The sequence below is a fragment of the Mesoplodon mirus genome, assembly GCF_964341445.2.
Source record: "Mesoplodon mirus genome assembly, chromosome: 1".
In the NCBI taxonomy this organism is placed as follows: Eukaryota; Metazoa; Chordata; class Mammalia; order Artiodactyla; family Ziphiidae; genus Mesoplodon; species Mesoplodon mirus.
The window spans coordinates 24,948,204-24,961,602 of NC_138976.1; the positions used below are offsets into that span (position 1 = coordinate 24,948,204).

At 50.8% G+C, this 13,399-nt stretch overlaps 1 protein-coding gene across 1 annotated transcript in view; it reads right to left on the reverse strand.

Annotated features, from left to right (window-relative positions):
* Positions 1–13,033, reverse strand: part of CORO2A (coronin 2A) — a 55,504-nt gene extending 42,471 nt beyond the window's left edge. Inside the window, exon 1 of the mRNA XM_082619721.1 lies at positions 12,963–13,033. The gene's annotated coding sequence lies outside the window, so the exon portion shown is untranslated. The remainder of the gene's footprint in view (positions 1–12,962) is intronic.
* Positions 13,034–13,399: the final 366 nt, after the last annotated feature.

The following is a 13,399-nucleotide window of genomic DNA, read 5'->3' on the forward strand; positions in this document are numbered from 1 at the left end:
GGGCCCTCCTGAGGCTCAGACCTTGGAAAGGTGGGCTGTGTTTCTCCAGAGTGTGGTTCAGGCTGGGAAAGATGGAGCTCCTTGGGGTCAGGAGAGGAGACAGACCCCAAGTCTTTGCTGCTAGAAAGGCCAGTAGAGCATGAAGGGTAAACTGAAGCACATCAACTCAACCCATATTTTCCAAGTCCCCAGTTGGAGACAGACCCCCATGCTGGGCTCTGTGGGCCCAGAGGTAGCCATGGAGTCTTTGCCCTGGGAACGGGTAGAAAAATGGAGAAATCGCATCTCACTCGAGCCAAGTATGATCACAAAGGTGGTGGTGTGTCAGAAGTGGCCGCAGCATAGAAAAGACCAGAAAGTTACAGCAGTGGGCCCCAAACTGTTTTGATCATTTACTCCTTCCAAGGGGAAAAACATCGAGCTCACCCACCCCAATGGATTATATTATATACAAGTAACCATCACCTGCAGACATCAGGTACAATATACACAAGAGGCGAGATTCATCATTAATCAGAGGGACTGTAAATCTCTATTTCGAATAGTGTCCTCCCCCACACAAAAAATCTTGTGCTGACTTCTTGTTTCACGTTTTTTTTTTTTCTTCCTTGCCTTGTGGCTGACTGAAGTGATAGTGCTGGAAAGCCAAGTGTTAATTCTCACATTGTCTTGTCCCCATGCTCTAGCATTATCAGAATTACTAACAATCCAGTGTCCTCATAGAAATCTTTCAAAACCACTTGTCCATTCTGTGAGGGTTAGTTTGTTAAAACTGGTTAATATAATCCACAAATCCAATCTGGATTCATTAGTCTAGATTAACCTGGATTAACTGACCAGTTTAATTAGTTGGGATAACCTCCCTAAAACAAACCAAAGAGTAGGATGTCCTTGTCACCCCTTTCTCAGAGACTTCTGGAGACATGAGACATGAAGCTGCCTGACCCCTGACTGGAGAGTGTGTCAGTGTGTCTACACCTGGCAAATGTGAGCAAACGTGAATGATTTTCTTGTTTAGATGATATTTTTTCCTGCACCCCAATGAGCATCTTGCGTACCTCACCTTGGAGGCCGCCAGAATAGAAGGCAGGGAGACTCTCAGAGAAGATTTTCAGGCTGCAAGGGATGGTAGGGATCACCTAGTTTAACCCCTCACTTTGCAGGTGAGGAAACAAGGACCCAAGAAGGGATGTAACTGGTCCAAGGTCACCTAGTTGGTCAGTGGTAGATCCCAGAGAGAATGCAAATCTCTAGTTCTTGATGCTAACATCTCTGAGTCCTGGCCACAGTGGGCCCCTTCATGGCTCTCTCACTGGGCCGTAGGCAGCTGCCTGACCTCTCACCCTCTGGGCTGCCTCCCTTGTGATGTAAGATCACCCACTGGCTCTGAGGGTGGCCGTGGGTGGCAGGGAGATATCAGAAAAGGTTACAAGTGCCATCAGGATGAGGGACATGGGGTCATCAGCTGGCCACGGTTCTGAGTCACTCTGAAGCCTCATCGGTGAAACGGGACTATTTGGGTCCAGCTGTTGTCTGAGTGCCCATGAGGGTGACATCTGTGGGCTGGGAAGTAACCCCTGAAGGGTATTACTACTGTCCTTATTACTCTGGAAGGCTCTGTTTAGGAGGGTGAGATCTGGGGTTCCCCTAGAGCCCAAGAATTCTGCCTCTGACCACCAACTGCAGCCCTGGACACCACAGGACTTGGAGCCCTGCAGCCCAGTTGGTCCCCAAGGTATGCCAGCCCAGGCCTGGTAAGGCGTGGGCAGCTGTGGACATGGGTCCTGGGCCTTCTGAGGCACAGGCTGAAATCTTGCTCCTATCTCTATGGCTCTCTTCCCCCCTGCTGGGAAGGGGAAGTGGGGGGACAAAGGCAGCAGGGAGGTGAGCAGTCAGCCTGGGTGCAGACAATAACGGGGTGTATTTGCTATAGAGAACTTAAAAACAATAATAAGAGAGACAAAAAGCCTGATTTTATTATCATTATGTGCATATAATTCTAAACAATGTCAGTGATAAAACATTCCTCCCTGCCAGGGTGGGTTGTTTCCACCTCCCTGCCCTTGGCATCTGGTCAGTATCTGATACTATTCCCTTTAGATTGAGCCAGACCAGACTCAGACTGTATGTTCAATGCCTCCCCAAAAAGCTCAGTGTGCTTCCCCTCGCCAGCCCTTGGCTTCTGTTGTTCCTTTGCCAATATCTCCCTCCCCATCACTCTGTCCAGCTGCTACAGGCTCAGCTTAGATGCTCCCTCTTCCAGGAAGTCTTCCTGCATGCAGTCCCAGCCATCCCGTAGCTGGCTACAATTCCCCTCCCAGGCTGCAAACTCAGCAGTGTCATGTTCTCAGGTTCAGAGCAAGATACAAGAAAGGAACTACCCTCTGAAATCTGGAATCCACAGCACAGAAAACCAAACCAGGGAGCCACTTCCTAGCTGTGTGACCTCAGATGAGCCCCATGACGGAAACAGTTCCACTTGCTTCCAAAGTCCAAGCACCTCCTTGCTGATCACACCCTCCACGCCTCCAGCTTCCTGGCACGTCCAGATATGACCAGCCCTTTGTCAGCACCCCCGATGGGTCAATAAAAATGGGTTCAGGCCCAAGGACAGAGCCTTGGACCAGAGACCCCTCTCTAGGACAACATAATCTGTCAAGATTGGCTCCAGTTTTTCTGAAAGGCCAGCTTGTAGGATGGTGTCTGGGCCATGTGACATCTACACACCATGATGCCCATTTCTTGTACCAGCAACCTGGGACATCAGGCCAGGCCTCCCCCCACTGCAGACCTTCACCCATGAGAACTTCCATCACTGGCCTCCTCAACCTTCTCTCCCCCATCTGCCTCCTTCTCTCTTCACTCTATTTCCTCCCCTCAGTTCCAGGATCCAACACCTCACTCTTATCAACACCATAAAATCCTTCATCCTGCTGACTTTTCCCATATTGTCTGGCAAAACCCTGATGCTGGATGAACCAGGATATCTAAGCACTGCTGGGGAAAAAAATAGACGAAAACCAGATGAGGGCAGGAGGCACACACAGAGTGAAGTCCTTTCCCACTACTGCTTGTCTCCCCCGCCCCCTGAACCCCTCCCTCTGCGAGTCAGGCCTTGTGAAGGGCACTGCAGACAAGCCAGATCCCAGGGGTCGCCCATGTGGCCTCCTTCTCCTTGTACCCACAGCCAATCCATCGCTCATCCCACACTCCTCCACCTCCTAAACATCTCTTAAACCACCCACATAGGTCCATTCCCACAGCTACCACTTGTTCTCACTTGGTCACTTAGTCTTGGATACCAACCATCTTGCCCCTGATCTTTTCAAAAGATGGAAATCTAAGCATGCCACTCCATGGCCATTGCTGCAGGGCCTGAAGGCTCTGGCCCACTCTACCTTTCCACACTCACCTTGCCCAGGGATCTGAGCTACAGACACTCAGTGCCTTTAATTCCTCAAAAGTCCATTTCCTCCAGCCTCAGGGCCTTTGCACAGGCTGTTTCTCTGGTCTAGCATGTTCCCCTCCCCACCCTCACCTGGTTACTTCCTACTCATCTTTCAGATCTCAGCTCAAAAGTCCTTCCCTTAGAACAGCCTTCTGCAGTGATCCTGGACTAGGCACATTTCTCTACTCTGCACACTCCTTATGCCCCTCTTCTCCGGGTTTTGTGGGACTCTCCAGTTACTGCCCAGCTCTTCTCTGGTCTGTGAGCTCACCAGGGCAGCCCCTTTATCTGTTTTGCTCTGCTCTGGATCCCTAGCTCTGAGCTCTGTTTCACATGCAGAAAGTGATCAATAACGAACAAAGGTCTCCTTCAAAAAATCAAATTGAAAAATTACTATTTAGGGAATGAATGAGTGGATATGTCTGAGTGAGGTTCTGGGATATCTGTGTGGGATATACCTCCGCAGTCTCTCTCCAGGGCAGGCCATAGGCCAACCTACTCTTGGAAATGGTCATAACAAGGATGAGACTAATGACCCAGCCAGCAAGCTCCCAAAGCTCCTTCCTGTCCATAAGCTCCCCAGCCCTCCTCTAGGCCCCGCACTACTCAGAGCACCCAGCGTTTAACGGCCTGCCCACCAGGCATTTCTGCACTGACATACGTTTACTTTGCTGAACATTCTCACTTCCCAAGGGCCAGAGCTCAGGAGCCTTGTCTTTGTGGAGTTGGATTAGGAAAATGTGGTGGAATCCAGTTAGGACAGGGTTCAAATCCTAGCTTTACCTCTCGCTGACTGTGCAACTTTGCAAGTAACTTAACTTCTCTGGGCCCCTGTTTCCTCAACTGTAAAAAGAGGACAAGAATATCTAGCCACAAGTTTGCTGTATGGATTAAATAAGTGAATATACATTAAGAATCTAGGGTGGGGGGCTTCCCTGGTGGCGCAGTGGTTAAGAATCCACCTGCCAATGCAGGGGACGCCGGCTCGAGCCCTGGTCCGGGAAGATCCCACATGCCGCAGAGCAACTAAGCCCGTGCGCCACAACTACTGAGCCTGCGAGCCACAACTACTGAGCCCGCATGCCACAACTACTGAAGCCCGCGCGTGCCTAGAGCCCGTGCTCCACAACAAGAGAAACCACCGCTTGAGGCAACTAGAGAAAGCCCGCGCACAGCAACGAAGACCCAATGCAGCCAAAAATAAATAAATAAATATATTAAAAAGTAAAAATAAAAAATAAAGTTAGTTTAAAAAAAATAGAATCTAGGGTGGGGCCTGTCACACGTCACATTTAATTGATTCTAAGACACAAGAGTTTTTAACATTTTAACATCTCTGAAACTGGGATGCAACTTATAGTTTAATTGGCTGCCCTTTTTCTTTCTTAATGGATTATAAAATAATGGTATATTATCTCACAACTGGCTGTGCCCTGTATTCCATGAAATAGGACAGTAGTTTGGCTTCTTTACTCTTTGCAAAGAGATGAGAAGGTCTGTGAGAGTCCCAGGGACCAAAGACTGAGAACACACATCACTGAGGGCAAAGGGTCTTCTGGGGTCTGGCACGCTGAGGTGGAAGCCAGAAGCATCACGGAATCTGAAGGCACAGGCTCTTCCCCAGCCCGGCGGCCTCTGGATCTGTCCCAGCTGTTCCAGTCCCACTCAGGGGGTAGCCTAAACTCCAGCAAGACCTTCATTTTTCTGCATCTGACTCTATGCTTCTGCTGATGTGGCCTGGGGTTCCTGGCTTCAGGCAGTTGGTCATAATGCTGACTGTGCTTGCAGCCATCTAAACCCTTAGTCTTTGTCCCAAGAAGAGAGTGCTGGGAACAACTCCAGAGACCCCCAGAGACCTCTCCTCCCATGTGACTCCTACATCAAGCCATCCCTGGACCCTGTCTCAACTGTTCTGGAAGACCAGCACCGAGGATACGTCCTCCAGGCCTCACCCAAGTCCTCAAGCTGCAGGTGCCTCCTTAAACCCTCCAGCCTGGTGACAGCAGGCTGGCCAGATGATCGTACTACCTACCTTCCACCGTAACATACATTACATACAGCCACATCTTTATAGAAATAAAATGTCTATCACATATAAAATTTCAAAATACAGAAAAAAGAAAACAAAATTTTGCCATCTAGTGATAAACAACCAGCTTGATGTGTGTCTTTCTGAATATTTTTCTGTATTTACATGTGTGTAGATCTATTCTTTCCTCACATTCAAACCAAAATGGGCTCATACCACACACCACTCTTTTCCTTGCTTTTCCAGGCAATACAAATTTGCAGACCTCCCTCTACATAGACTGGTTTCTTCCCAGTGACCTCACGGTGCTCCCCTATCCTCCATCCCTTCACCTGGCAGCTCTCTACAGTGCCCCTTGGTCAGGTCCCTGAGGCCTGATCAGGGCACCCAGCCTCTCCCAGGATGCAGTGCTGTGGGCCTGATGGGTTCCTACGGACACTTGTCCCCCCTTCCTTGGGACAGAGCTGTGACTGGATCGTAATTGCTCTCAGGGCCTCCTCAAAGCAAAGCCGTTCCCCAGCACAGAAATACTCTGGAACCCTTAAATCAAGGGGTGTGAGGTGAATGGAGGTTGTCTGTCTCTGCTGGATTTGACTGTAGATCTTTCAAAACAGGCCAGATGTTCTCCTGGACCCAGATGCTGCCCTGGTATTTCCCTAACCCCTGGGAACTCCAGATATCACAGTAAACAACAATGAACAGGTGCCTGGCATTTTATAGTTCATAAAGTGCTTCCATGCTTTCTATCCAATTTTAAGACTCACAACCGCTGTATACATTAGGCAAAGCACGTATTTATTATCTCAATTTTATACGACTGAGGCTCAGAGAAGTGGGGCAATTTACCCAATGACCTTTCTTGCTTTCTTGCCCTTCAGAGTCCGGCCAACTCCAAATGCCACTAACAACCTGGCCCAGGCATCACCTCCTCCAGGGAGCCTCCTTAACTCCCACCCCACCCCAGGCTGCATTAGGTGCCCCTCCTTGAGAGCCCACAGCTCCACGGCTTCCCTATCAGAACTGAGCCCCCGACCAGGCTGTGCGCCCTTGAAGGCAGTGATGAGTCTGGCTTATCTCCATCCTTACCCCCCAGGCATAGTAAAACCTCAATAGATGGCTGCTGGGATGAAGATTGTTACGATTATTAAGGTAGGAAATGCCCTGCCCACTTTATGGAAGAGGACAGCGGGGCATAAAGAAGGGACAGGACTTGCCTACAGAGCATGTCAGTGGCCATGTCAGGTCTCCCTCCTCAGAGGTGTGGGCTCTTTTGTTCCACTGTGTCCCACTGTGTGTAATCTTGGACTCCAAGCCACTGCCTGAGGATCATTTCCGTCTCCCCTTGCACTGGCTGGGCCTCCCTGGTCGAGCCAGGTTATGAAGGGGAGCGTCGTGGAGAGGGCTCTGGCTGGGAAGGCTCAATCCCCCAGCCTGGGCCAACACCCTGGGGTGGCCCCAGGAGCAGCAACAGTAGTTGGCTCTCCAATACTGTGCCACGCCCTGTGCCAGAACTTTCCATCTACATCTCCCTTCATCCTGAGGCTGGCACCATTATGATGCCACTTTGCAGGTGGGGAGGGAAGGACCCCGGCTGAGGCTCACCTAGTGGCTGTGCTGGGATCCAAAGCCAGGGCTGCATCCCTGGCAGCAGGCGGCCCCAGGACTTTGCTGGCACCGGAGCCAGAAATAAATGCACAGTCAGAGTACAAGAGACAAGTCCCAGGGGGCCTGCAGGCTTGGCAAGGTCCCGAACTCTCCCTCCCCACCCCTGGCTGCCTCTCACCCAGGGCCTGCTGGAGGGCTGAGACTCTTGGACCCAGAAAACACAGGCCTGCCCTGGAAGTGCCCAGCACTCTGTATGGGCAGGGTCATGGCACTTGCCAGCCCCCTGCTAGCTCTGGGCTCAAGGCCAGGCTGGAAGCAGCTGTCACATCAACCCTACAAATTCTCAGCTCCCTATTTCTTCTTAGAATAAGACCTCACATATCTGCTCCCAACTGGTTGAGAGATGCTGAGCAAGGTGCCAACTTTCACTGGGCCTTACTTTCCCTACCTGTGAAAGGATGCTGGGGGGGGTGATGAGTGCAGGGTTGGGGGGTGTCTCAATGGAACCCACCAACTGACATTCCAGATTTGCCTACAGGCAACACAGTGCGGTGATTAAGACCCTGAACACTGGAGCCAGATGACATGGGTCCAAATATATGACCCTGGGCGAGCTGCCCAACTTCTCTGGGCCACAGTGTCCTCATCTGAAAAATGGGGATAATAGTAGAAAAAGAAACCCAAGTAAATATAGTAAAATATTTATATTGATTATCTAAGATAAAAAGAGATGTGATTTATTTTCTGTTTTCCTCTCTTTTTTCTACATTCTCTATTATCATCAAGTACTTATAATGGAAAAAACAAATATACTTTCTTTGTAAATTAACTTCATTGAGATACAATTTATATACAATATAATACACCCATTAAAAATAATAAGTAATAGTATCTATTCTATAGATTCCTTTGAGGATTCGATGGGCCAGTGTATGTAAAATCTTAGATGGCGCCTGGAGCATTAGAAGTGCTATTAAGTATTTGTTAAATAAATAAGCCCAAGACCAGCCTGGCTTCCTCCTCTTCCTACTCACCTGGCCTGGACCCCTACCTCACCCCCAGCACCAAGCTTGGCAGATCCTCTGCCTTCTCGTTCAATGGTTTACGCTGCCTGGGTCCAGCCTTATCATCCCAGGCCTGGACTATTTCCACAGCCCTCTCTCTGTACCCCAGAGGAATCGCACTAACACTCAAACGTGGGGACTTCCCTGGTGGCACAATGGTTAAGAATCCATCTGCCAATGCAGGGGACACGGGTTTGAGCCCTGGTCCAGGAGGATCCCACATGCCGCAGAGCAACTAAGCCCGTGTGCCACAACTACCGAGCCTGCGCTCTAGAGTCCGCAAGCCACAACTACGAAGCCCGAGTGCCACAAGTACTGAAGCCCACGTGCCTAGAGCCCATGTTCCGCAACAAAGAGAAGCCATCGCAATGAGAAGCCCGCGCACCGCAATGAAGAGCAGCCCCCGCTCACCGCAACTAGAGAAAGCCCGCGTGCAGCAACAAAGACCCAATGCAGCCAAAAATAAAAATAAATTTAAAAAACCCAAAAAACACTCATATGTGGCCATGCCCATAACTTGTTCAAAAGCCTTCCATGGCTCCCACTGCCCTTGACCAAAAGCCCTAGCTCCTCTATGAGACCCTGTTTCAGCAAGTTACTTTAACTCTCTGTACCTTTGTCACTTAAAATCTCTGTACCTTTGTCCCTTAAACTCTCTGTACCTTTGTCCCTTTAACTGAAGAAGAGATACACAAGTGGTACCTCCCTCAAACTTACAGGAGTCCGTGTTGTACGAGACAGGGTACACAGTCGGACCTGTGGCCTCTCTCACCTGTCTCCTCTTCCCTCGTGGCACTCTTCTCATCTGTTCTTCCTTCACCGTGTCACGTATGGTCCTACCTCAGGGCTTTTTTCTTGCACTGGCTGTTCCCTCTCCCTGGACGGCTCTTCCCCGGGCATCAGCCAGCTCACTCCCTCACCTCCTTCAAGCCTTTGCCCAGAAGTGATTCTCAGTGATTCCCCTCACACACACCCTACTTGAAACCACAACCCCTCCTTCCATTCCCCCTCACACACTCAAAATATCCTCCTATGTTTTATTCGCTCCATCTCATTTATCACCACCTATTGTACTTAGGGTTTATTGTCTGTCTTTTTTTCCTATTAGATTGTAAGCTCTTTTAAGATAGATTTTTGTTTCTTTTTGGTCTATTTTGTTTACTGTCAAGAACCCCCTTCCCCCCAACACCTAGGAGATACCTAGCGCAATGCAGGTGTTTAATAAATGAAAGGCTGAATGATTACATGAATGACTGTGAAGCACTTAGGACAATCAGGCAGGTGGTAAGTACTCAATACATGTTAGCTTATTATTATTATTATTGTTGTTGTTGTTATTGATTCTTCGAGGTGAGGCTCCCATGTCCTTCTTACTTGACGTCTCCAAGCTTATACAGTAACCACACTGTCCTAGTCCCCACCGCACCCTGCCAATCTCTCAATTATGGTAAGGAGCACAGTGCTTTTTAATTATATCTTTTTCCATTTAGGCTGAACCAAATAAAATGGCCATTTCTTGTAAGTCAAAAACAGCCAGATATTGGCCATTTCACATATAACCTAATACGTTTCGCATGGCAGCCTGCAGGCCCTTGGGAGGTACCTCAAGGCCTAATACACAGTCGGTGCCCAGTAAATGTTTGTTCACCAAGTCCTCGCCCTTCATAATAGGTGTGATTGCTAAACACCTCCAATCTGTTCTGAAGAAGGCAAGCCACGGCCTATAGACATAACATAATAAATGGAGGATCTTGCTGAATTGTTTTCCGATCCTCCTGAAAAATCTCTGTCCCCTGATATTTGGTAAAGAGGATAAAACAAAAATACAGTAGGCTCTAAAATAACCCAGGTTCTGGAACTTCCCCATGGAAGACTCCATGCTTCCAGTGCAGGGGACATGGGTTCGATCCTTGGTCGAGGAACTAAGATCCTCCATGCCAAGGGGCACGGCCAAAAAAAAAAAAAAAAATCCAGGTTCTGGCCATTTGGAGATAACAAAGGTCTAAGGCTGAGGGAAGCCCCTTCCCCTAGCTAGCTGCTTGCCTCTAAGGGGATTCATTTAATGATGGGGGAGGGAGGCTGCAACAATCTTTGGTTATCCCTGTGTTCACTGCTCCTTCTAATAAAGGCTTCCTCTACAGAGATTTGCTAAGTCTAGAATGTGGGTTGTCAGAGTTCAAAGAAATTCAGCAATCACTGAATCTACCCCGTTTCACATATAGGGGAAGTGAGGTACAGAAAGGGGCAGGGATTGACCTAAGGTCACACGGTGGGGTAGAGGAAGAGCTCATCCTGGAATCTAGGCTGACAGGAGTCTCATGGCTTTTCCTCTGGACCACACTGCTCCTGTGCTGGCCAGACTCTGGACATGGAAACTTTAGTATCACTATTATTAAAGGTGTACTTTTTAAATGAAATGTTTATTAAGCCTCAGATAAAACACCAAGAGCTTCTTCACCATAAGGTAACTTCTTGTAAATAACAGCACTACACTCGTCTCTCTATATAATTACTTCCTTAGGGTAAAGTCCTCAAATTAGAATTCTAGGGGCAAAGGGAAGTTAGGATCATTTTCATGGACTTTTGTAACAAACTGCCAGGTTGCTCTGCAAAATTAAATGCTACCGGAGAATCCTTATAGCTTTGCCAGCATAGATGTTTATCCTTTTATATTTATTTCTGCTAATTTTATAGGAATAAATACAGATTGCTTTCATTTACTATGTGGTATGTGTTTCCACACACACACACACACACTCTCTCTCTCTCTCTCTCTCTCTCTCTCTGGTCCTGGAATCAAGATCGCTGGGCTTGGTTGCTCATCTGCTGTGTGACCTTTGACAAGTCACATCCCCTCCAGGGATAGGGGATACCTATCTGTCAAATGAGGGGGTTGAATGAGATGATCTCTTAAGATCCCTTTCAATTTAGATATTCCATAATTCCATGGTGTATTTAAAATTATTGGCATAGGATGACTTTTTAATAACCAGAATCTGCTATACCTCTAAATCAAGGCCTAAATAGCTTGGACTAGTAGAGCAGGAAAACAGAGCCCAGATTATATGCAGGTAGAGATGACAGGAGACATAGGTAGCACTTAAGCCTGTGCGTCGGAGCTATGCTCAAGTGACAGCACATGTACTTAGTCTGCTTTTACGACGGGATAATAACACTCGTTTGTGGTCTAGCTTCAAGTTCTGTGCAGCTCCACCATGGCCAGAAGGTAAGGTCATGGTCACTCTACTTCGGCCCTAGAGTCCCAGACTTGCAGTCAAAGGCAGCTCACCCCCAGCAAGTGCTCATCCAGCCTCTGCTCACAACCTCTGAGGACACAGTACTCACTACCTTCCCTGGCAGTGCCTCCCTTCTTTTGGCTGCAAGAAAGCTCCCGGGTGAGGGGCAGGTCATGAGGGGGGACAAGAGAGACCAGAAGGCCCAGACCTGATTCTCAGAAACTACTCCCTCAATCAGGGCAGGCAACAGAAGACAGGGAAGAACACGCATGGGCTGGAAGGCCTGAAGAGGGGCTCCCCTGGCTGCTTCTCTCACTCCAGACCTCTAAGGTAGCTGCTAACCCACGGGTGCAGGGGACACATTCCAGTCCTGATGACAGTGGGTTCTGAATAAGCCCCAGGCTGACTACTGCCTGCTCTGGGGCAGACACCTCAGCTCCCTCGTCTTGCCTTTGCTCCCTAAGGCTCTGACAGGAGAAACAATGCTGGATCTGGGGCTGTTTAGCCCTGAGGTAAACTGATTTAAGGGACCAGATGATTGCCTCGGAGTGGGGGATGGAGGGGTCAGATGTTGTCTGTGTGCTCAGAGCAGGACTAGCAGATTCTAGCTCTGTTTACAGCTAGTGAGATTCCCATAACAAGGGGTGTGCAATGGGACAGCAGGACCTTCCAAAGGGGATCTGACCAAGGGGCTGGGCCATATGCCAGAGGTATTCTTCACCCAGAGAGCTTGGAGCCACAGTCCCTCAGACATCTGCTCTGTCCCAGACCGAACCCCACTCAGACATGGCTCTCTTGGCACTGTAGCCCCTCTGGGGTCCGTGTGTGGACAAGCCATCCCTATCACACCAGGCTGGGACATAGAGCTGGGCGTCAGCACTGGTGGGGAAGGGATGGGGAAGGGCATGTTCCACACCATTCCCTAAATACAGGTGCCTGCATGGGTCTGGTCTAGGCAAGTCTGTGGCCGAGGGCCCCACCACCTCCAACCCAGGGCTCCCCCAGCCCCAGACCGGGAGGCAGACTTGGCAGGCAGATTCTGACCGCCCCACCCTGCATGCCCAGGCCGGCTCGATAGGGACTTGGGGGTGTGCCCCCCCCTTTCCTGTTTCCTGTACAGGGAAGCTGAGGCCCAGCAGGTTACTCAGCCAGGAGAGGGAAGAGGTCCCGACACAGGTCCCGCGAGGCACCCAGGCCACTAATGGGGGGGACTGTCGGGACCGACTCGCATGAGAGTCAGCATAAGAGGCCCTCACTGCGGGTGGGCTGTGCAGACAGTACCCATCCGGGCCCCTCGCCGTCGGGAGGCTGGAGCTTGAGGCGGCCACTCCCAAGAGCCCAGCGAGGAAGGGGCCACCACTGGGCCCGCTGTCCCGATGGGGAAACTGAGGCCTGGAGAGGAGCAGTGCTTTGTGCAAGGTCACGCAGAGGGGCTAGAAGCCAGGTCCCCCGAGCCCCGCCGGGTCCCTTGCGGTGCGCCGAGCCCCAGCATCCCTCCCCGGGAGCTGCAGCCCGGAGGCGCAGCGCGCACACATCGCACAGACAGGGAAGGTATGGCCGGTGGCCCGGGGCCGCCCTACCTTGATGACTGCCGCGCAGGTGGCTGCGGCAGCGACGTCCGGCTCCGGCTCCGGCTCCGCGCTCCTCGCCGCCCGCCGAGTCCCGGCTCCTAGCGCCGCCTCCTCCCTTCCTAAGCACGGCAGGCGGGGCCGGTGGGCGGGGCAAGGGCCCGGCAGAAGCCCCGCCCTCGCGCTCCGCGAGCCCGTGGGGCAACCTCTGCTTCCTAACGCTCCTCGCCGCGCTCCGGGCCCCCCGGGGCTGGTCTCGGGGCGCGCACACGCGCACAGAACGGGCGCGCACTCGCCGTAGTGACTGGGGCGGGCTGCCCCGCGCGACCAAACAGAAGCTGGCGACAGTCACACTCTCCTGCGTTCACGTCCCGCCGCTCCCTCGCTGAGTGGCTTGGAACAAGGGACTCGACCTCCCGGAGCCTCAAGTTTCTCCCTTGGTGAAATGG